This window comes from Mirounga angustirostris, unplaced genomic scaffold, assembly GCF_029215605.1.
Source record: "Mirounga angustirostris isolate CCGP_5_RB_7025 unplaced genomic scaffold, mMirAng1.0.hap1 SCAF_4, whole genome shotgun sequence".
Classification (NCBI taxonomy): Eukaryota; Metazoa; Chordata; class Mammalia; order Carnivora; family Phocidae; genus Mirounga; species Mirounga angustirostris.
In genome coordinates, this window is record NW_026991712.1 from 158,667,146 (window position 1) to 158,688,999 (window position 21,854).

Genomic DNA, 21,854 nt, shown 5'->3' on the forward strand with positions numbered 1-21,854 from the left:
GCTCACAGAATCCCCATGGCAGCCTCATGAGCTGGATCCAGTGACCGTCCCCATTATACAGAGGAGGAAACTGAGGCTCAGAGTCGTGAACAGACTTGGCTGACATCCAGCTAGAGAGCGTGCAAACCTGGAGCAAAACACACATCTTCAGAGTCCAAGGCCAACTAATGCAGCTCCCTCCCCCTCATCCAAAATTTGTCCGCCTCCCAGCTGCCACTTCCAGGGAGGGGGGGCAGGCTACCTCCCTGCAGCAATCTGTTTCACTGTTGGGGCACCCAAATCCACCCCTGGAGAGTAGACTTGGCTCAGACTTGGGGTGTGACACGGGATGGATGAGGTGACAGGAAGAGGGGGGAGGTCTTTGGCACAAGCCAGCAAGGCCCAGGGAAGGTGCAGGGAGGGTGAGCTGAAGGTGGCCCAGGGTGACCTTTACCCAGACCCCCTACTTGCTACAATGCACCTGCCCAAGTGGTTTCCAGTTCTGCCTCGCCGGAGGATGGCGCCCTCCTGAGGAAGCCAAAAAGGGGACAGAAGGACGACGAGAGGCTGGAGTCACCCAGGCCAACACGCCCCACTTTAATTCCTGTCTGCTCCTCGCTACCTTGAGAAGTAGACAGGAAAGGGATTAGTGCTCTCCTTTCACAAATGACGAAGCTGAGGCCCAGAAGTGAGGTGGCCTGCCCCCGAGCACTTGTCCGTCAAACATTTGTTGACACCGGACCAGGTGCCAGTCCTGGGGCACAGCTGAATGAGACCCAGGCCGAGGCTGAACCAGAACAAAGCCGGGAGCCCACCCCACAGAAGCAGATTGTTGCTTAATTCTCCAGCCTGGCCTCTCTCACCGTTGTCTTCTGCCTTGGCATTCTAGAGACTGAGTTCATGTTCGAGGATTTGGGGAAGGGGAAAATGGCATTTGTGTTTACTGATGGCAAGGGAATAAAAAAAAATCTCCATGAAGGGGGGAAAATTATTTCTCTACATCCCCCACAACCAAAACCAGGGAGAGTAGATGCTCAAGCTCTGAAAGAGGAGCTTCTGTTTGCTGGGAGGGGTGAGGTTGGCACAGTGGGAGGGGCCAGGCTGTCTCCACATGGCTCTGCTCAGGAGAGGGGGGCGCTGGGAAGACAAGGACCAGGGAGTTGGGTGCAGGCAGGGACGAGGGGGCAACTGGAAATGGGAAGCCAGCGGCCAAGAAGGAAATTTCTGGGGTAGAAAGAGAGAATGGAGGCGTCTGATCAGCATTTGTATAAATTGTGCTCTAGGGTATGCAACATCATCCTGTCTTCTGTCTTCTGATGAAATCTTCAGTAAAATTGGCTTTACCCGCTCCACCTTTATGAGGCACTTGGATTGGCTTTGGGGGTCTTGGCTAAAGAGCCAGGCCCTCATTACGGGTGGGCGCAAGCTGCCAACAGAGATTGTTTCTAGGGCTCTCAAAACTAATTTCCATCTCCAGGTAATTTAAAAATGGTTCAGTACAAAGCAGAACAGAATGATCTTTTGTCTTGACACACAATGAATAATGAAAGTCACATTGTGTTGCATGAGTGATCGTCAAATGTGATACTCCTCTTCCATAAGACTGGAGCTTTTTGGTGGCAGGTTATTTTTCCTCCTAGACCTGTTTTTCCTGGCTTCAGCCTCATCAGTATAGGTACTTCTTTCTGCTAACTCCAAGGACAGTGCCAGCCCAGGCCCTTCCAACTGCCCAGGCTCCGGCTGGCCACACACAAAGGGGCTTTGTGGGTTCCCGTGAATTAAGCACGGATGGGTGATGGGGACGAAACAAAGTTGGTGACCAGGAGTGCTGAGTCTTGCCAAGTCCCCCTTCCAGCAGTCATCCTCCCCTGGAGGGGGGGGATGTGGCAAGAGGCCATTTTTATACTTCTGTAACTGGGAAAAACCTTGCAGGGTGTTACCATTTTCTATCCAAATTGAATTAAAATGGTCTTGAGCACCTGCTGCCGGATTAGCAGGGAGTCCAGGATCACCTTTTCTGGTCAGTGCCTTCCTTCCCCTGCCACTCTGACCACTTTGGGTCATTCAAGAATAGCCAAGGATTCTAAAATCCAAGAGAAGTGAAACTAGTTGACTTTCACTCCCAAGATGGGGACAAGAGTCTCGAAGTCCAGAGGCAGTCACGTGAGGGCTCTGTCCCCGCGGGAGGGATGTTGCACTCCAGCTGAGCTCCCTCCCCGAGGGGGCTCTCCTGCCCCTGCTCCAGGCAGTGAGAGTCTGTGGGCACAACGCCCCCTACACCAGGCAGGGCCCGGTCGCCTGTTGGGCTTGCCTGTTAGTGTCCCAGGTCATCCGCGTCGGAGCCGACACTTTGTTCTCAGTCCCAGCCTCCAAATATTCGGGGAACTAATTTTAAAAGAGATTTTGAATTGCCCCTAACCAAACTTAGAAACTCAGAACAGTTCACCTGTGGAGGTAGACAAGGGGTGGATCCTGGAGGAAACCCCTTCCATCCCTCCTTACCCTTTGGAGTAGAGAGAAGAAGGAAACTTTGGCATCTTTTATGCTAAAGCAGAAAAAAGGTTTTCAGCCGATCACTCCCACTTTTATTTTTATTAAAGAGAAGCCCTGTGTTTGTTGTTGTTGTTGGTGGTGGTGGTGGTGGTTTTTTTGGGGGGGGGGGGCGGTTTGCACATGGTTTGTTACCTTCAGACTTTTAGGAAGGTTTGTAAGATCTAAGAAATGGATGACTGGACAGTTATTCTCCAATGGACACCCAGAGACCGCGTTTCTAGACAGTTACACTCTGCCAGCTAAGTATCTTATTTCATGTTTGTTTCTGGGTAACTGCGTGAATTTCTGTGCCTTTTTAATCTGTCTTGCTCTTGCTATAAAGTTATAAAAATAAGTACCAAAGCCCGCTGATGTCAGAAATATTTCGTAAGAAGCCAAAGGCCTCTGTGTAGCCTATAGCAGGAGCTCCCAACCTGAGGGCTATAGAATTCTGGAAGGCTTTCAGGTTATTGCCAGGGATTAGTGAGCACCCATGCGTGCTGTGTGTTTATCACAGAGGCATTGATGTCAGGCTGCCTGGGCTTGAATCAGCTCTACCAACGTCCTGTGTGAACTTAAGATGTGTTACTTGAATTCTCTGAGGCAGGATTTCCTCATCTGTGAAGTGGGAGTGATACTAAAAGCACATAACTCATAGAGTTATTATGGGGATTAAAACAAATAATACATGTAAAGTGTTGAGCCCTGTGCCTGACATAGTAACTGACTGGTCAATAAATGTTTATCGTTTTAAGAATAGCCTTCCCATTTATCAAACTATTTCCCAGGCACAGCGCTAAAAACTTCCCGTCCATTATCTCAAATCCTCAAAACACCCCTCATTTATAAAAAGTGATAAGCTGCCCGATGCTAGACTGTTCCAAGACTTTTATTTTATACCAGTTTCCAAAACTAGCTCTTTTTGGCTCAAAAGCCTGCTTTCTCTGAGTTGGATCAAACTGTACATGAAGCGAACTGCAGGCTGATTATTTAACATGTCTTGTGTATATATGCAAAACTGGCATTCTCTTCAAAGGATTTCATAGCCAGCCCAGCACAGAGTGGAAGGTCCCGAGCCCCGAGCTGGGCATGAAGGATGAGGAGGGCTCCAGTCCTGTGGCAAAAATGAATGCTTTATTTGCTGAATGATGTCAAATCTGCAAAATCCTCCCCAAACCCATTGGCAAATCCCATGCTCCTGCTTTACTGACAATCAGACAATATTCTCTTTTTCTTGCTAATCTAACAAAAATTATTCTAGTCCTTCTCTTTTCCCATAAAATGTCTCTCCCAAGGGTGAATCTTTGAATCGCCCTGCTGGAGACTTTTCCCCTTGCAGAGTGAGATTATAACAGACTTCGATATGTTCTCATCATAACTGAAATGCCTAGAGTTTGGTGTTTTATTTTATTTTTTTTCCTTTTAACTGCGGAGACATGAGGAGAAATTTCCAAAGACTTGGGGAGGGTGGGACTTGGAGTGGGGTGGAGGCAGTCACTAGTTACCAATGAGGGCAGAAGTATTTCAATAATCCCAAGCCTATGTGCCCTCAGTGGTGGGTCCCAGCTCTGAGTCAGCCCTGAATGCAATATGTTTTAAATCCAGCTAGACCGTGTAGATTTTCTTGTGGTTTATACAATATAAAAACTGATTTCACAATAGCTTATTGACATTATAAATTTTCACAAACAATGGATACCATGGTATTTTTTTTTTTATGTTAAAAGTATTCTTCAGAGCACGTTACTAACTGCTGCAGGCAAGATTACTGATGCATGCGAAACAGGAAGGGAAATTTTAAGGAGAAATAAAACATCTGCTTAGCCTCAAAGTATCTTCTTCAAAATATTAATTTCCATCATGGCTTTAAAAGATGTCCACAGGTTCTTTGATACTTCTCCCTCTGGGAAGCAGAGCTTAATTCCCTCCCCCTAGGACTGGACTTAGTGACTCACTTCTAAAGTATGGAAAAGAAAAAAAAATAGAAAGTTTTACAGGGGAGAAACCTGGCAGACATTACATTAGCCAAGTGATTAAGGTTAACATCACCAATAACAAGACACATTGCTATGACAGAGCCGCAGAGAGCATGCAAGGAGAAGGCCACCTCTCCTCCGTGATATTCTCCCCACCCCAGTCCACAACCCTGGTCTAATCATGAGAAACCTGGAACAAAGCGTCAGGGCCATCCCACAGCAGACCTGACCAGTGCTCTTCAAAAGCCAACATCATAAAAAAACAAGGAAAGACTGAGAAACAGTCACAGACTGAAAGAGCCTAAGGAGACATGATGACCAAATGTAGTGTGGGACCCTCAATGGGGTCCTGGAACCCAGAAGGGACATGAGTGGAAAAACTGGTGAAATCCGAATAAAAGCTGTAGTTAATAGTGTTGTCCAACGTCAATTTCTTAGTTTTGATGAATGTGCCATGGTTATGAAACATGATGTCACATTAAGGGAAGCTGGTGAACTCTCTGTACCATTTTTGTAACTCTTGGGTAAATCTAAAATAATAGTATAAAGAATAACAAAAATCACAATTACACACAAAAGTGTTCATCCTCACGAAGATTGGGAACTGCAGTTATGCAACACTCAGAGCGCTGAATGAAAGAAAAACCACTAACGAAACACCATGGGCTGCATCGATGTTTCCAGTCATCCCAATGGATGCACAGTCCAGGGCAATGGACGATGTCCTCCTTGTGGCTGGTCTCATTCCCTGCTCCGAGCGGTGACCTCAGCGTGCAGCCTAGCACGAACAGCACGGAAACTGGGAGGTTTCCCAATAGGGCTGGGTGGGAGGTGGGAGAGTCTCCCAGCATGAATGGAGGGAGATCATGGGCATTGAAATAATTAACACATGTAAAGTGCTCAGCCCTGTGTCAGTCAACTCTGTTTATTATTGTTTTTATTAGTAGCAGTTGTAATGGTATTACCATTCATCAAATACCTGTTGTTTTGTAAACCCTGTGCCCAAAACTTGCCGTGCATTATCTTAAATCCTGACAACATCCCCACTTTATATAAAGAGACGTTCTGTGACTTGCCCAAGGCTAGGCTGCTCCAGAACTTGTGTTCTTTCCTGGTCTGCTCAGCCCCCTCTGAGTCTCTGAGTCTCCATTTTCCATAAGGTGAGAGGATAGAACTGGCCCCAAAGGGCAGTGTAGCACGGGGGGGGGGGGGGGGGGGGGGGGGGGGGCGGGGAAGCTCAGGCTGTGAAGTCACAGAAACCTTTGTACTTTGCTCCCAGGGCTGTTGAGAGGACAAGCAGGATGCCGTCTGCCGTGGCGCCAAGTGCAGAGTTAGTACTCAATCCGCGTTATTTGAGTAGGATAATATTGGGAATTTTTAAATTGAGTTTTTTTCTTCGCCCAAATGTTCTTGCTGTTTAATGGTCCTTCACTCATTGTCTGAGGGGGCGGCAGAGAACAGCCTTGGAGAAAGAAGTCATTGTTCGCTGCTGAATGTCAAATTGGACTTTTGAAAGAGGCCGAAGGAAAATTGCTTTGAAAGCCAGGCATTCAATTGTAAGAGTCAACATATATAGGAGAGGAAAAAAAAATTTTTTTTTCCAGAATTCTAGAATCTTCTCTTTAAATAAACGTTCATAGAAAACTTTCAATCAAACTCGGACGACCCAGAGAATACAAGTTTTGCTGAAGTCAGAGAGCAGGCAGTTTCTCGAGTCAGACAGGGAGCTCTTCCTATCTGGGTGGAGAAACTGAGACGAAGGAGAGCAAGAGCATGGGATTCGAGCCTGGAGCCTGCCTCTCGAATCTGCTGCAGATAGAAGAGCCCAGAGCCCAGAGGCTTCCCCTGGTGCTGAAGAGCACATGGCCTCACAGAGGGCCCTGGGCCCCCATGGAAGTCATGCTTGTGCAATGGCAGTAAATCTTATATAGGGAGAGGACCTCACATTCACTCTGCCAAGCTCCACCCCACGTCCCACCCCTTCCCAGTCAATGCTGATTATTAAGCTGTGAGCTCTTCTTTTCTTAAGATTTTATTTATTTATTTGAAAGCACAAGCTGCAGAGAGCCTGAAGCGGGGCTCCATCCGAAGACCCTGGGATCATGACCTGAGCCGAAGGCAGACGCTTAACCCACTGAGCCACCCAGGCGTCCCATAAACTGTGAGCTCTTAACCCCAAACCCACATCTCTCTTCTGTCCCGAGACATTTGTTGCCATGGCAGACTGTGTCCATAGGGGGCACTAGAGAGCTCAAGACTGGATGCAGGGCAGAGGATTGGAGGCTTTTTGCTCGCTCTTCCTTGTGGCAGCGTCACCTCCCAGCAGCCCTTCACCCTGGCAGTGGCAACTGGTTCCAGTAACAACTGGTTTACACATTCCCAGAACCAGCCTCACTGAGGCCTGTTGGAAGTATCAGCACCGTCCAGAGGCGTGCCCTCGTCAGGGGTCGGGGCTCCAGTTTCTACGTTCTAATAATCTCAGCTTCTTCTTCTGTCTTCCCATCCTGAGGGGCGGTATCTGTTTCCTGCAGTTATACCTCTGATATCTCACTGTTTGGTTTTCCACTTGTCCAATACCGTTTAGCCAATTCCTTATATTAAGAAAACAGCCAATGTGATTTCCGTTTTCCTGATGGGACTGACTCACAGGGGGCCTGACTCCCCTAAGCCCTTTGTGGGTCATGGTAAGCATCAGAAGTTTCCAGTGGGGCGTATCCGAACACTGATAAGACATGGATTGTGAGAGCCTTGGGGTCAGGATGAGAAGGGCTCAGAGGGCACAGCCTTGACACCAAGAGGTCATGACTGCAAAGTCACGCTCAGGGCCCAGAGCCAGGCTGGACCAGCTATGCCAGCAGAGAAGTGATGGGGAGTGAGGCTGACCCCAGAGACCCAAAAGGGCAAGGCAGCCAGCAGGGCCAGCAAGCCCAGAAGCCCAGGCCCCCGATGTCACAGAAGGCTCTGCTACCAGATGTCATCCTGAGGGGTGGGGAGTGGGCACCACCAAGAGATGGAGCAATTCTAATACAGAGTTTGGATCCTAATTCAACTCCCCCTCCCCGGCCCCCGCACTGAACAAGAATACATTTTTTTATTTAAATTTTTTGCTTTTGACACCATTTCAGGTTTATAGAAAAGTTACAAAAATAGTGCAAAGAATTCCAAGATACCCTTCTTCACCCCAATTCCCCAAATGATAACATGTTACCACATTTGTTTTACCCTTCTGCGTATTTTTCTGGGGTGCATATATAGTTTTTTTCTGAAATATTTAAAAGTTACAGACACGATACCTCTTTACTCCTAACTACTTCAACGTGTATTTCTTAAAAACAAGGACAGCCTCTTACATGCCCACAGAACAATTACTAAAATTGGGGAATCACTATTCTACAGTACTATTATCTAAGCTACAGGCTGACTTCCGATTTTACTGGTTGCCCGCAAACGTCCTTTGTAACAAAAGAAAATGCAGGATCATGCATTGTATTGTTGTGCAGAGAATCCACTTTCACCCAAAAAGAAAACTGGGGGGAAGGTTGCTGTGATCAAGTCGGGCTCAGTTGTAGAAGCAATCAAGTCTTATTTCGGCATGTCTGAGCCATACAATGTCCATGCCGGCCGTCCTACATTCGCGATGAAGAAGAGGGTCAACAGTGGCAGTAATAAAATTCATGTCCCTTTCGGTCCTGGGTCTGTATGTCTTTGAGTCATATTTGTGGTCATTTGGTATCAGTCAGTTACTCACGACAAAACTTATTGAGATGATGTAGTTTCACAGGAAAGGCAAGACTTCTGGAGTTAGGCCCAGGTGGAAAGCAAGCGTTGCCACTTGACCCTGGCCCAGCTTGAACCTTTCTGAGTCTCTGCTTCCTTGCCTTTACCACGGAGGGGAGGGGGGCATAGCAGGACCTGGAGCCCGGCAAATCCACGCTCACATCTTGGTTCGGGGCTTACTAGTCCTGGGACGCCAGGCATGTGCCTTCACCGGTTTGGGTTTTGGTCGGCTCCTCTGTAAAATGGGGAAAACATGAACAAGGCGTCTTGCTGGGCTGTGGAAAGGAGGTTCTTGTATGGAACGGGCCTGGCTCGTAGCAGGTTCTCGGGGAAACATTAATTCCCTTCCATCAGCCCATCTGAGTTTGGACATGTGATTCTTCCTCTGGGGACCTCAATATCCGCATCTGTAAAACAGAGCCAGGGATGCCCATCTCTTGTGCTGTGAAGAACGAAAATTGCTGTTGGAAGGGCTTAGTGCTCTGAAAAGCCTGATGCACTGTGGCCTTGGCCGAGTAAGTGACTGGCAGATGGTGACAAAAACAGAAAGTGCTTTGCAATCCTGGGGCCTGCCAAGAATGTGGGCAAACCTGTCCTTCCACTGCTGCCCTGGGGCTCTAGGACGCCCCATGCTCCCCCCACCAGCAGGTTCCTCCTGACTCCCCTGGGTGCATCTGACGCGTCCTGGAGCCTGCTTCTAGGAAGCCAGCCAGCCCTGCCTCCGAGAAGGGAGGAAGGATGTCACCCTGTCCTCGGCAAATTGTTGGGCAACAGAAGGCAGCTCCAGAGGCATCCCCCACTGCTGGGGAGAGACGAAGGAATCTGCAGCCTGCTAGGCTTCCCCCAGAGGAGTCCCACCCATGGCTCCAGCCCTGCCGGTCTCCTCCCTGGCTCAGGCACATATCAAGTTCACAGTCAGATCAGGAAAGCAGAGAGGCATTGTGGAAAGGACTCTAGCCTGGGAGGAGGAAAGCCCACCCTAGCATTTATGGGTTCCAGAAAGAGCTGGGCAAGTCCTCTTGCGGTTGGAGGCCTTTAGCAAGAAACCTTGCCCCTGGGGAAGCCAGCTAAGGGTGTCCTGTCCCAGAGAAGGGGCAGGGGTCCAGCTCCCCCACCAACTGCCTCGATGGTGAAACCACAGGCCACATACCAGCCTTATGTGCCACACTTCTTGACCTTATACTTCTATCATCTTATGGAGCCTCCTAAGTCCTAAGGAGCTTGGGGGCATCTTCCTCCTTTGATAACAGGAGAGACTTGAGGCCTAGAGAATGAAACTACTGGCCCTGCTCGGGATTGAAACCTGGATCTGGTTGATTCCAAAGCCCATGTTCCCCAGGTTTGCAATCTGGAGCTGGGCCAGGGCTGCCCTTACCTTCAAGGGCCAACACCTTTCTGGGTGCAGCCCTGTAATCTTGCCAAGTCAATCACATAGTCCTTTTCCCTGGACCGACACATTCTGGGAATCCCAGATCTGGTGGGGACTGTCTGTGTCACCTAGCACTGGCCGAAAGTATCTGTAATTACATGTCATATGTGCCTTCTCCCCCACCCCACCTGACTGGGTTATTCCAGGCACTGAGTCTAATTCCTCTATTTATCTGCCCATGTGCCAAGCAAATGCCAGGAATGAAGTAGGAGTTCAGTAAATGTTTATTGGGTGCACAGAGGTGGAGTTTAAACTCTCTGTTTATCAGAGGAAGCATCTGAGACCAGTGCAGGCTGGCAGGGACTTGCCCAAGGTCACTAAGGCCTGTCCCCCTTCTATCCAGGGTGGTTTCCCCTCTATTACTCAGTCCTGGCTCAGGCTCAGGGTTTTGCCAAGAAAGAGAGCTGGCATTTAGGGATCCCCAAGGGAAGCGAAAGACCCCACCTGGTTCCTCAAGACCCTCCCTGCTATAAGATTAGGGACAAGTCCCAAAGGGAGCTGGGCAACCAGACCCTAAGACACCCACCTTGGAAGGGAGACCAGTTGCCCCTGAAGTTCAAATTTGCTGACCTGAAAAAGAAGAACAGCATGGTAAACAGTTTCTGTTTCACAGAGTAAGAGGCAGAGTGCCTGTGAGGCTAGGCTGGTGTCTTGTGGGCCATGGTGATCCTCTGACTTGAAAGGCAAGAACTGGGAAGTAATTCTGAGTCTATAAGGAAATGAAACCCAAAGATTCCACTGTTGCCCATTATCTATGCATTCATTCATTCATCTGTTCATTCACTCACTTTTCATCAGTGTCGTGTTTCCTAAACTTCACCCATGCCATATTCCTGTCATCACTTTGCCTTCTCCAGTATAAAGTAAATACACTTATTTTTACTTGATGTTTGTCTTTGATTATTTTGCTTCAGTGAATTTAGCCACAGTCTGGGCAATAGTGTAGTTTATCTAAGCACAACTGTGAGAACATCCTGTTTGTCCACATATGCCCCAAAATCCCCTTCCGGACCACCTTTGGGCGTCTCTGCATTCATCCATCTCTCCTCTCTGTGTCTCAGTTTCCCCATTTGAGAGGTGGATGGCATTTGGATGCAGTGATCTTCCAGTTCTGAACTTCTAGAAGTCTATGGTTCAAGGAGTCACACCCAGTAAAGAAAAACACGGACACCAGATGGAATCTGTGGGAGAAGTAACTGGTCAAAAGCCACAGGTTTATCTGTCATGTTTCTGAACATGACTCAGGAGGCCAGACAGGAAATCCCTCAGGATTGGTCTGTAAACCATCCTTCAGGGACTAAGAAAAACAAGTAGGCAGGTCCCCAGGAGCCTTAAACAGCCCCAAAAGCACAAGCTACACACACTTCACTAGACTCTCCCAGAATCTTCTGGAGTTTCTGGAGGCACTGGGATCCCTGATAGAGAAACCTTACCCCTGAAGATGCTTGGCGCTGAGAAATGACTAGGCAGAAAAATGAACCAGCTCTGGCCTCCTCCTAGTCCCCAGGACAGGCCAAAGGGAAGTAAATGTCTTTTTGGGTACCTGCTTAGTCCATTAGTGTCGATTTGACCCCAACGTGGGCAGTGAAGGAGAACGAGGCCCATCTTTGTTGTATACATCCAGCCCCTCCTCGTCCAGCTGACTGGCCAGAGGTGGGCACCTGCCTTGGAGGGAACCACTGCAGAGGCCAGGCTGGGCCAATCAGATTCCCAGACTTCAGAATTAGGACGAGGAGAGCCCAGACAGTTAGGTGCAGAGGAGACCTGCTTAGAATGTTCACTGAGAGAAAGGAAGGAAACCAGTGTTCTGAGAGAAGCATGGGGTGGGAGGGGGAAGCTGGGCACTCCCAGAGAGCCTTCCGTCCTGATGGCTTGCCAGTCCGGGAGCGAGGTCCTTGTGTGACTCGCCTGCCCTTGAGATCTGTGATATAGCCCTGACTCCTCAGATTGAATTACACTGTGTGCTTAAGAGAGCTGGAGTGGGCTTCTGTTTCATGTAACCAAATCAATCACGGATACAGTGAAGCCAGTCTTTCAGCCTCCCAAATTAGACTCGGCAAGACAGGCACTAGCAATCATGATCTTGATGATGCCCGCCCTTACATTTGATTGTTACACTATAACTTTAAAAGTCTCTAACATAGGGTTCATCCCTTCCAGCCTGGGAGGACTGGCCCCAGACTACTCATGCACAAGACTTTTCTCCCAAGAGCACAGGGTTCAGAATAGCCCAGCTTTGGAGCCAGGCAGACCTAGGTCCCAGTCCTCACTTATCCATCCACTTACTACCTATATGACCTATTGAACCTCTCTGAGCCTCACTTCCTCATTTCTACAAACTGGAAAGCAGAACAGTGTGGACCCCGGAGTCACCTCCTCCTGGCTCTGCATCTATTGGCTGATGACCTTGAGAAAGTGATGTCATTTCTTTTTTTTTTTTTTAGATTTTATTTATTTATTTGAGAGAGAGAGGGAGAAGATAAAGAGAGACAGAGAGCAGCAGGGAGGAGCAGAGGGAGAGAGATAAGCAGACTCCATGCTGAGTACAGAGCTTGACGTGTGGCTTGATCTCACAACCCTGGGATCATGACCTGAGCTGAAATCAAGAGTCGGATGCTCAACCAACTGAGCCACCCAGGCACCCCAGTGATGTCATTTCTCAAAGCCTCAGTGTCTTCAACAAAAAAGTAATAAAGTGGTGTTGTAAGGCTTGAACGAAGTATGCAAATGCTTAGCACATGAAGCCTGATCACACTGTGTCTGAAGCCTTACAATCCCTAGACCCTTGAGTTACATCGGCCAATAAATTCCCATAGCATTAAAAACAAATGTCTGGCACAATATCTGGCACATACTAAAAATGTTCAGTATGTGGTAGCCATAACAATAATTTACTATGTAAAATACCTAGCATGAGGCTTGACATATAATTATTCATCAAAAATCATGTATTATCAAGTGCACATTGCTCAGTACAGAGGGTTTGACTTGACCTGGCTTAGCAGGATCACTTTTAACAGAAAAAGAAGTCTTAGTTGATAGTAAGCTCTAAGTGAATCAACAATAATCTCACTACAAAGCTAAATGTGATCTTGAGTCATATTTTAAAAAGTATATATGTCCCTAGGAGGTGGGAAGTATTAGTTCTATCTCCCTTGCCCTGATCAGACAGCACCTAGAGATGGGAAGGGGGTGGAGCCTGGGAAAGGGTCTTAGAAGCTCTCACTTTCCAAGGAAAATAAAAGTTTTTTCTTGGCAAGTGTGCCTATTTGAAAAAATGAGTTAAATATATATACACACACACACACGCACACACATGCGCACACACACACAAAAATTTCCCCTTTTTCCCCCTTATCAATTATGTCTTTGTTTTGGAGTAAGCCACAGTAATCAAGATAGTGTGGTATTGGTATAAAGCCAGACAAATACACTATTAGAGCAGAACTTAGAGTCCAAAAAATACACATACAAATACAACTGATTTTTGAGAAAGGTTCACAAGCACACCCACGGAGAAAAGATAGTCATCTCCACAAATGGTGCTAGAACAAGCGCTCTTCCATATGTTAAAACACACACACACACACTCACACACACACACACACATCCTCCAATCTACTATTTGCATCATAAGTAAGAAGTAACTCAGAGTAGATTCATACACCTAAATTATATAAATGTATATAAGTATATAAATGTATAAATGTATATAAAACGTATAGAAGAAACATAGGAGAAAATTTCTGTGGTCCTGGCTTAGGCAAAGATTTCATAGCTACAACACAAAAAGCATAATCCATGAAAGAAAAAAATCAATAAATTGGACTTCATAAACAATAAAAGTGTCTGCTCTTTGAAATACACTGTTAGGAGAATGAAAAAGACAGTCTACAGCCTGGGAGAAAAATATTTGCTAATGATAACAGTCAATAAGGAACTCATATTCAAAATATATAAAGGATTCAAAACTTATTAGAAAGCACATAACTCAATTTAAAAATAGGCAAGCTGGGGACGCCTGGGTGGCTCAGTCAGTCAAGCATCCGACTCCTGATCTCAGTTCAGGTGTTGATCTCAGGGTCGTGAGTTCAATCCCTGTGTTGGGCTTCACACTGGGCATACAGCCTATTTAAAAAAAAAAAATGGGCAAACTATTTGAGCAGACACTTCACCAAATAAGATATATGGATCACAAACAAGCACATAAAAGATACCCAACATTACTAGTCATTAGGGAAATGCAAATTAAAGCCACAATGAGATGCCAGGACATGTTAATCAGAGAGGGTAAAGCTAAAGAGACTGACCTATAGCAAGTGTTAGTAAGGATGAGGAGGGCCTGGAACTCTCCTACACTGCTGGTGGGGATATAAAATGGTATAACCACTTTGGAAAACAGTTCGGCAGTTTCTTAAAAACATAAATATATACCTACCCTATGACCTGGTCATTCCAGTTCTAAGGAATATGTCCATATGGGACTTATACATGAATGTTCACAAGCGGCCTTATATGCAATAGCCAAAAGCTGGAAACCCAACTGTCCATCGATAGATGAGTGGGTAAAGAAACGGTGGTATATCCATACAAAGGATACTACGCAGAAAAAAAAAAAAAAGAATGAACTAGTGATAGGTGCCACAAGATGGAGAAATCTACACATAATTGTGCTGAGTGAAAAAAGCCAGACATAAAGAAAGAGGACTCTTTCTTTACTGTGTGATCCCGTTTTTATGAAAGTCTCAAAATTGGAAAATGGATTGGTGGTTGCCTGGGGACAGGGGAAAAGGCTGGAGGGACGGATTAGAGAAGGGCACGAGGGATCTTTGGGGGGTAATGAATTTGTTCATTACCTTGATTATGGTGATGGTTTCACAGTATATACATGAGCCAAAACTTAACTAATTCCACACATTAAATACACGCAGTTTCGTCAATGTGGATATAATACCCCAATAACACTGTTCAAAACAACAACACAACAAACAAGGGCCTTCCCTGTGATTCTTCCATCCAGGGCTTGCCATAGGGTCCGTACAACATCCTGACACGCTCATCCTCATTGAGCACCATTGTGTGTGCTGAGTCAGTTGGCCCATCTGCCTCAGCTGCCTGCACCGCAGCCTACACCACCTGGAAACTTCTCTTCCTCTGGGCTCTCTTCCAAGGGGGAGGCTTGTGGATAACTTGGCAAATGGGTAGGAATAATTTACCCACGTATTGAACACCATGCCCCCACATTCTACAGGCCCACCAAATGCAATGCTGCTTTTTTGGCAGGGGAGGTGGGGTGGTCACAACGCAGCAAACTTGCCTTTCACTTTGGAGGAGCAAACATGACATGCCCAGACCTCTAGACCTCCAGAGGCATCACAAGGTACCAGTCCCTGAATTCCTATGGTCTGGATCTCCTACCAGGAGATGCATGTATCTTACCAGGGGACTTAGGGTGCCAGCTACTTCCTGCTCATCAAGTCTCATCAGCATGATGTCATCAAGGTAGTGGACCAGCAAGATGGTGGGGTGGTGAGAAGACCAGGCTCCCCCCCACGGAGTCGTAGACCTCAGTGGCACTGTGTCTCTAGGGACTATATTAAACTCAGGGTTCAGATATCCCAAAGATCTGGATTTTTCCCTCCCCCCCCAGGTACGTTCACCCTGGTAAATTGTCACAGTTTCCTTGGGGGAAAAAGACATGTAGTAGGTGTTTGTGATGTGCTTGGAGGGTCCAATCTTGGCATCGGGCCTCCTTTGAATCTAAGGAATTCTCCATCTGTGATTGATTCAATTCCCGAAATGGACTGAGGAGCTTTGATGCTTATTCAGGTGACTCAGAATTACATACAGCTTGATAAACAGAACATGGTGGAATCTGCTTCACAGCCTTCACGTACACGGCACCTGCTTGGTTCTAAGCCCTTCACGTGCATTAGTTCATTTGGGCCTCACACGCCTCGATGTAGGAGTGCTTATATCCTGATGTTTTCCTAGGGATGAGGAAACGGAATGGATTGGCACAGAGAGGCATGGACTGGGCCGCAGCAGAAGCAATTTGCAGAATAGAATTGGCTGGCACCCATTAGAAATAGCTCAAGTCTATACGCTTCAAAGTCTGCCCAGGTACAGGCCTTGGCCAAGCCACTGTTAAGTGGAGTGAAGGTAACCTTGACCAGGAGTGGCATGGGCAGGGCATGGGCATCAAGCCAGTGGTAGCGAAGCCTCATCTCACTGCACCCAGCTCCAGGAACATTCAGTCCCAAAACCTCCTGGTGGCAGGGTGGGGCCCCTAGGAGGACAAAGGTATGTCCCTGAAGGCCACCAAACTGGAGAAAATGGAGGAAAGAGAGAGAGAAGCAATAGAATGAGGGAAGGAGAGACAGAAGATGAGGGCTGGGGGCGGGGGGGTGGTAGGGGGGAGCAGGACAGATAATGGAGGACGGGGAGGGAGGGAGGTTCAAGGGCCAGTGTTTGAGCCCCCTCATTGGCTCTGATTAAGAAACCTCTGGGCTCCCTCCCCTCCAGCCCAGGGATTGGGGGCCACTGTCCTCAGCACTTTGTGGACATTCTCATCCCCCACAGCTGCCCCTGAGGAGCAGGGATGGCTCTCCCATTTTACCATTGAGGAATCTGAGGCTCGCAGAAGGAAGGAGACCTGCCTAGGTCCCACGGCTGGGGAGAGTGGGGGTTTCCTCTGTGACAGCCCCCAGTGCTTCCAGCTGCTCCCTGATTCCACCCTCCCACCCTGTCCAGAATCCAGAACCAGGATCCTGGCTTCAGAAAGGCTACAGCTCCCAGAGGGGAGCTGTCCCGGGAATGCCAAGGCTGGGTGCCACTGGAAACCTCCCACCAGAGAAGTTCCTCAACCACAAGGGCACTCCCCTATAGAATATGCCCCTATGTTAAGTTTGCCAAGCTACCAAGCTCTTGAAAAGCTTTGTAAATGAAATCTGGGGACTTGAACTTGTGGGAAACTTGGGTTTCACATCCAGAGGAGCCAGCACTCCAAGAGAGGAGGAGGCAGAAGCCGCAAGGCTTCTTCTGACCCTGCCCCTGAGGTCCTGCTGTGCGGAGCAGGGAATTGTGCTAAAGGCACATTTCCTTTTTCTGAACTGAAATGTACCGAGCGCTCATTGTGCTCCGGAGCTCCATCTGGGGCTCTCCAGGCCTCCTCTCATTAACTCTTCCCAATGGTTCTGTGATGCCCAGAAAGCAGGAAAATCCACAGGACCCTTCTGTAAAACTCAGAAGCCAACTCATCAGGGTGAACACCTGTTTTCTTCTCTCCCTAACCTGGGGCCCTTTGTTTCCTGGATGGAGGGACTGGGGAAGGGAAATCTGAGAGTCCTGTGAGGATAACGGATCACGGGATCACAGCGATGGGAAGGGTCATCGCGAGGGAGATACGCTCCACTCTTCCTCATGAGGCAGGTGCAACAGGGCCACAACCCGGCAGCCCCAGGGGCTCCTTCCCTCCTGAGCCATCTGTATACACCCTGCCCCCACGGGCCCCTCCCTAGAAAGCTTCTTAGTTGAGATTTTGCCCTGTTAAGTATTGGGTCAGTACAGAAAATTTTTTTAGAATACACATGTAGGTTATAAAGGTGAGGGAGCAGAAGTGACCCCTTTGTGCCACCCATGTGTCCTTCCTGCCCTGGGGCCTTCCCGCCTTCAGGACAGAGGAAACCACTCTTCTGAATTGTGTGTCCACCATTCCCTTATTCTAAAAATTATTTTCCCATATGTGTTTCTATCGCTAAAAAAATACCACTTAGTTTTGCATATTTGTGAACCGTGTATAGAAATCATAGAGAATGTGCTCTGCCGTGACTTGCTTTATGTGTTCAACATTATCATCCTGAGGTTCCTGGACATCAGGAACTGCCAGGCTTTTGTTTTCATTGCTGTGTACCATTCCATTGGAGAACATACCACAATCGCTTATACATTCTGCTCTTGGTGGATATTTGGGATGCTCCAGTTTTTTGCTATGACGAACACGCTGCTATGAACATTTCCGTACATACCTCCCACTGTGAGGGTTTCTCTAAACATCGAGGAAGGGAGCACCTGTGTTAAAAGGCAGGCGGTCTTCAGCTCTACTTAGGATGCCAAACTGTTTTCCAAGGTGGATGCACCCAACAGCTGGAATCAGACCTTGTCCCCCAGCAGCACCCAGGCTGGTGGGGAAGACAGATGATCGTCAGTCCATCAAGATCCAGAGTGCCAGGTGACAGCCTTGCTTTGGGTGCAGGGCAAAGAGGAAACAGCCCCGATCCAACTTCCTGCCTGGAAACTTGGAGTTAATGAGCAAATGAATACATCCCAGGTGCCTTGCTTAGACCGCTTCCCGTAACTCTGACAACAGACCCATACATCCAGTAGGTATTTTTAGTCTCATTTTACAGATAAGGAAAACTGAGGATCAGAGAGGTTAAGTAACTAGCCCAAGGTCACACACTTTGTTAAACCTCAGAATCTGGATTCCGAGTCATTTCTGTCTGATTCCAAAGGCGACCGTGCTCTCCTGCCTCCCATTATAAACTGTTGTACATTAGAATGATGGTTCTGAACCCTGACCAAGGGAGGAATTTTACCATTTTTACTCTTCCTTCCCAAGTATTATTATTCTTTAAAATACCTTCTTTCGATTTGTCACCAGCTTCTACAAAGCCAGCTAAATAAGCAATCCATCCCACCCTCCAGGAAGCCCTCTCTGATTCCCACCCCCCCATCCCCTGGGAGTACTCCCACACAGCACCAGCCCACTGTTAGTGACTGCCTGAGCTGTCCAGTTCCTCCCCGGAGGGCAAAATCTAGCCACCTCAGAGCAGAGTAGCTGCCAGTAAGCGTTTGAGGAAGGAGGAAGAAAGAAGGAAAAACTGGAGGGAAAGAATTGCTTAAACCCATAATAAAAATAAGTACCGTTTATTGCATGTTTCCTCGGTGCCAGGCACTGGCTCTGCACATTCTAACCGCAATCACGATTTCTCTGAAACCTCTCAATCCCATGAAGTAGGGGAAAGATTCATCTTCAATTTGCATTTGGAGAGGGTCTTCCGCCCAGGGTTGCGTCGCCAGTAAATGACTCCACAATCTGTGTTCTTAATCTCCACGCTGCCACTGTGGGGCCACGTCCCTGTGCTCTCGTAGGAGCAGAAAGATTAATCAATAGAGTTTTGGCAAGAAATTCTAACTGTGCTATTCTGGGTTCATTTGGGTTCTATAGGGTAAAATGCTCCATTTTTCAGGATTTTTCATCCCCTTTTTTCCTTCCCTTGGGTAACATCAGAGAAGGGATATGGAGGGGGAGGGCCTGAGGAACCTCAGGGTGGGGAAGGGTCTGTGGGTCTGTGGTCCCAGTGTTGCCTCCAGTCTCATCTCTTCCCTTGGGTGTCCCCCCTCTACAGCCGTGCTGAGGTATACAACCCACCTGTCTTCTGGGCAGGTCCCCAGGCACCCATTGCCCCATAACTGCTCCTGGCCACAGCTCCCACACCCTCCCCTTTGACCCCAGCTCTCTCTGGCCCACAGTTCTCCTGAGCATTTCTACACCCTTTTCTCCTGGGGTCCTAGAGACCCTATGTTGTCCTCCCCTCTCCATACCTCCATCCTGGAGGGGATGGGCTCCACAAGGCTGCTGTGTGAGGTGACTAAGAGTAGCCCTGACGTCAGGGCTATTCAAAGTGTGGTTGGGGCGGCTGGGTGGCTCAGTCGGTTAAGCGTCTGCCTTCGGCTCAGGTCATGATCTCAGGGTCCTGGGATCAAGTCCTACATTGGGCTCCCTGCTCAGCGGGGAGTCTGCTTCTCCCTCTCCCCCTGTCCCTCCCCACTGCTCGTTCTCTCTCTCTCTCTCTCAAATATATAAAATCTTTTTTTAAAAAAGTGTGGTCAACGTCACCTGGAACTTGTTAGAAATGCAGATTCTCAGGGCGCCTGGGGGGCTCAGTTGGTTAAGTATCTGCCTTCTGCTCAGCTCATGATCCCAGGATCCCGGGATCGAGTCCCGCATCGGGCTCCCTGCTCTGCGGGGAGCCTGCTTTTCCCTCTGCCTCTCTCTCTTTCTCTCTGTCTCTCATGAATAAATAAAAAATCTTTTTTTTTTAAGATTTTATTTATTTATTTGACAGAGAGAGACAGTGAGAGAGGGAACACAAGCAGGGGGAGTGGGAGAGGGAGAAGCAGGCTTCCCGCTGAGCAGGGAGCCCGATGTGGAACTCGATCCCAGCACCCTGGGATCATGACCTGAGCCGAAGGCAGACGCTTAACGACTGAGCCACACAGGCGCCCCGAATAAATAAAAAATCTTAAAAAAAAAAAAAAAAGAAGAAATGCAGATTCTCAGGCCTGACCAATGTGGGAGTTACTGAATCAGAAACTCTGGGGTTGGGACCATCCGTCCACGTTGGACTAAGCCCATAGGTGATTCTGATGCACACTCAAATTTGAGAATCACAGCCACATCTCATACCGTCCCTTCTTCCGGGGCTCGGAGTGAAAAGTCCCCGCTCCATGTGGCCAGACTCCAGGTCTTAACATAAAAAAGGAAGTTGGGGTGGGGGAGCATTCAGAAAAACGCTTTATCCCTCCCAAGGGTGTAGGTCTTTAAATTCTGAAATTCTGGATTCTGAAACTCTATGTCTGTTCTACTCTTTCAAAATATCCACTTAGAAAGTCAAGGCAGAGGATGAGGTTCTTGGCTGCTGAATCCGCCTCCTCTAGAAGTAGTAGATGTCTCAGTGTCAAGGGCGAAGAAGGACAGGAAAATTGCTGGGAATTAAAAATTCATGGGATAGCTTTGCAAAAAAATCTTTTTTCACTACATATACAATGTGTTTTCAATTCCAGACCAACTTAACCTTCACGTCCACCCTGAGAGGTCCTACAATATCAGGTTTCCCTGCTGGTGCAGCAGTCAGTTCACAGGCTTGGGAACCAGTCACCTGAGCCCATCTGGAGAGCCCCTGTTGTCATCCACCCCTCCTGTCCCCTCTTGCTGCTGTCACTGCCCAGATTCCGGGCTCATCATCCCACCCCAACCACTTTCTAGTGTGCGATCTCAGGCAAACTACTTAACCCCGTTGTGCCTCAGTTTCCTCATCCTTAAAGTGGAGATTCTGCATTTGCTGTTCAAAACAATTTATTTGGGCACCTATAATATTCTAGGCACCAGGGATATGGCAGTGAAGCAAATAAAATTCCCTGTCCTCGTGGAGCTTATATTCTAGTGTGGTGGGGGGGCAGAGGGAGAGGAAGGCAATAAACAAAAAAACTAAAAAATAAAATATTTCAGACAGTGATATGTGCTATGAACACATAGGGAAGGGGATAGAGAGCGCCTGGGTCGGGGGGGGTGGGGAAGAGGGCTGTTACTTTAAATAGGGTGGCTAATGTCCCAATAATATGCCCCACTAAGAAGGTCACGTTTGAGCAGAAATCTGAAGGAGCAAACTACATGGATAATGGGGGAAATGGCATTCCATCTGGAGGGAACAGCAAAGTGCAGAATTCTGAGGCTAACAGGAACTTGGAGCGTTGGAGGACTGGCCAAGAAGTCAGTGTGGCTGGAATAGAGTGACAGGGGGAGAGTACGGAAGAAGTCTGGTAAGAAGCTGGGAGAGAGGGACTAGATCATGGAGGGACACCTGCTATTGTCATGACCTCGACTTTGACGCCAGGGAGATGGGGGCAGATCTGAGTAGAGCAGGAACCTGATCAGACTTTATATTTGAAGGTCACACTGTCTGCTTTGTGAAGAATACACTGGAAGGGCCAGGGCAAGGGTGGAGGCAGGGAGACCAGTCAGAAATGGGGCCGCAACAGTAATCCAGGCAAGAAACAGGGCCCGGCCCGGCTGGCCACACTAGGGAAGTGGTCAGAATGAGGACATGTGCTAAAGTCAAAATGGACAAACCCGCAGACGGATTGGCTATAAGGACTGGGGGGAAAGGTGGGGAGAGGATAGACAAGGATGACTCCCAAGTTTTTAGCCTGAGCAACTTCAAGGACGAAATTGCCATTTACTGAGATGGGGAAGGTTCTCAGCAGCTTTGGGAAGACTGTTTTCAGATATGGGAAGGTAAGGATTCCATAGAGGTCCAGCAGAGAAGCCTGTGGGCTGATAGGCTTATAGGTCCAACAGTGGGGAGGTGCAGGGTGGA

At 48.0% G+C, this 21,854-nt stretch overlaps 1 long non-coding RNA gene across 1 annotated transcript; it reads right to left on the reverse strand.

Annotated features, from left to right (window-relative positions):
* Nucleotides 1–6,544: 6,544 nt before the first annotated feature.
* LOC135364009 (uncharacterized) lies at nucleotides 6,545–11,436 on the reverse strand. The gene is made up of 3 exons (XR_010410436.1): nucleotides 11,237–11,436; nucleotides 10,220–10,263; nucleotides 6,545–8,671 (listed from the first exon to the last, which is right to left on the reverse strand). It is a non-coding gene; the product is annotated as an uncharacterized LOC135364009 (long non-coding RNA).
* Nucleotides 11,437–21,854: the final 10,418 nt, after the last annotated feature.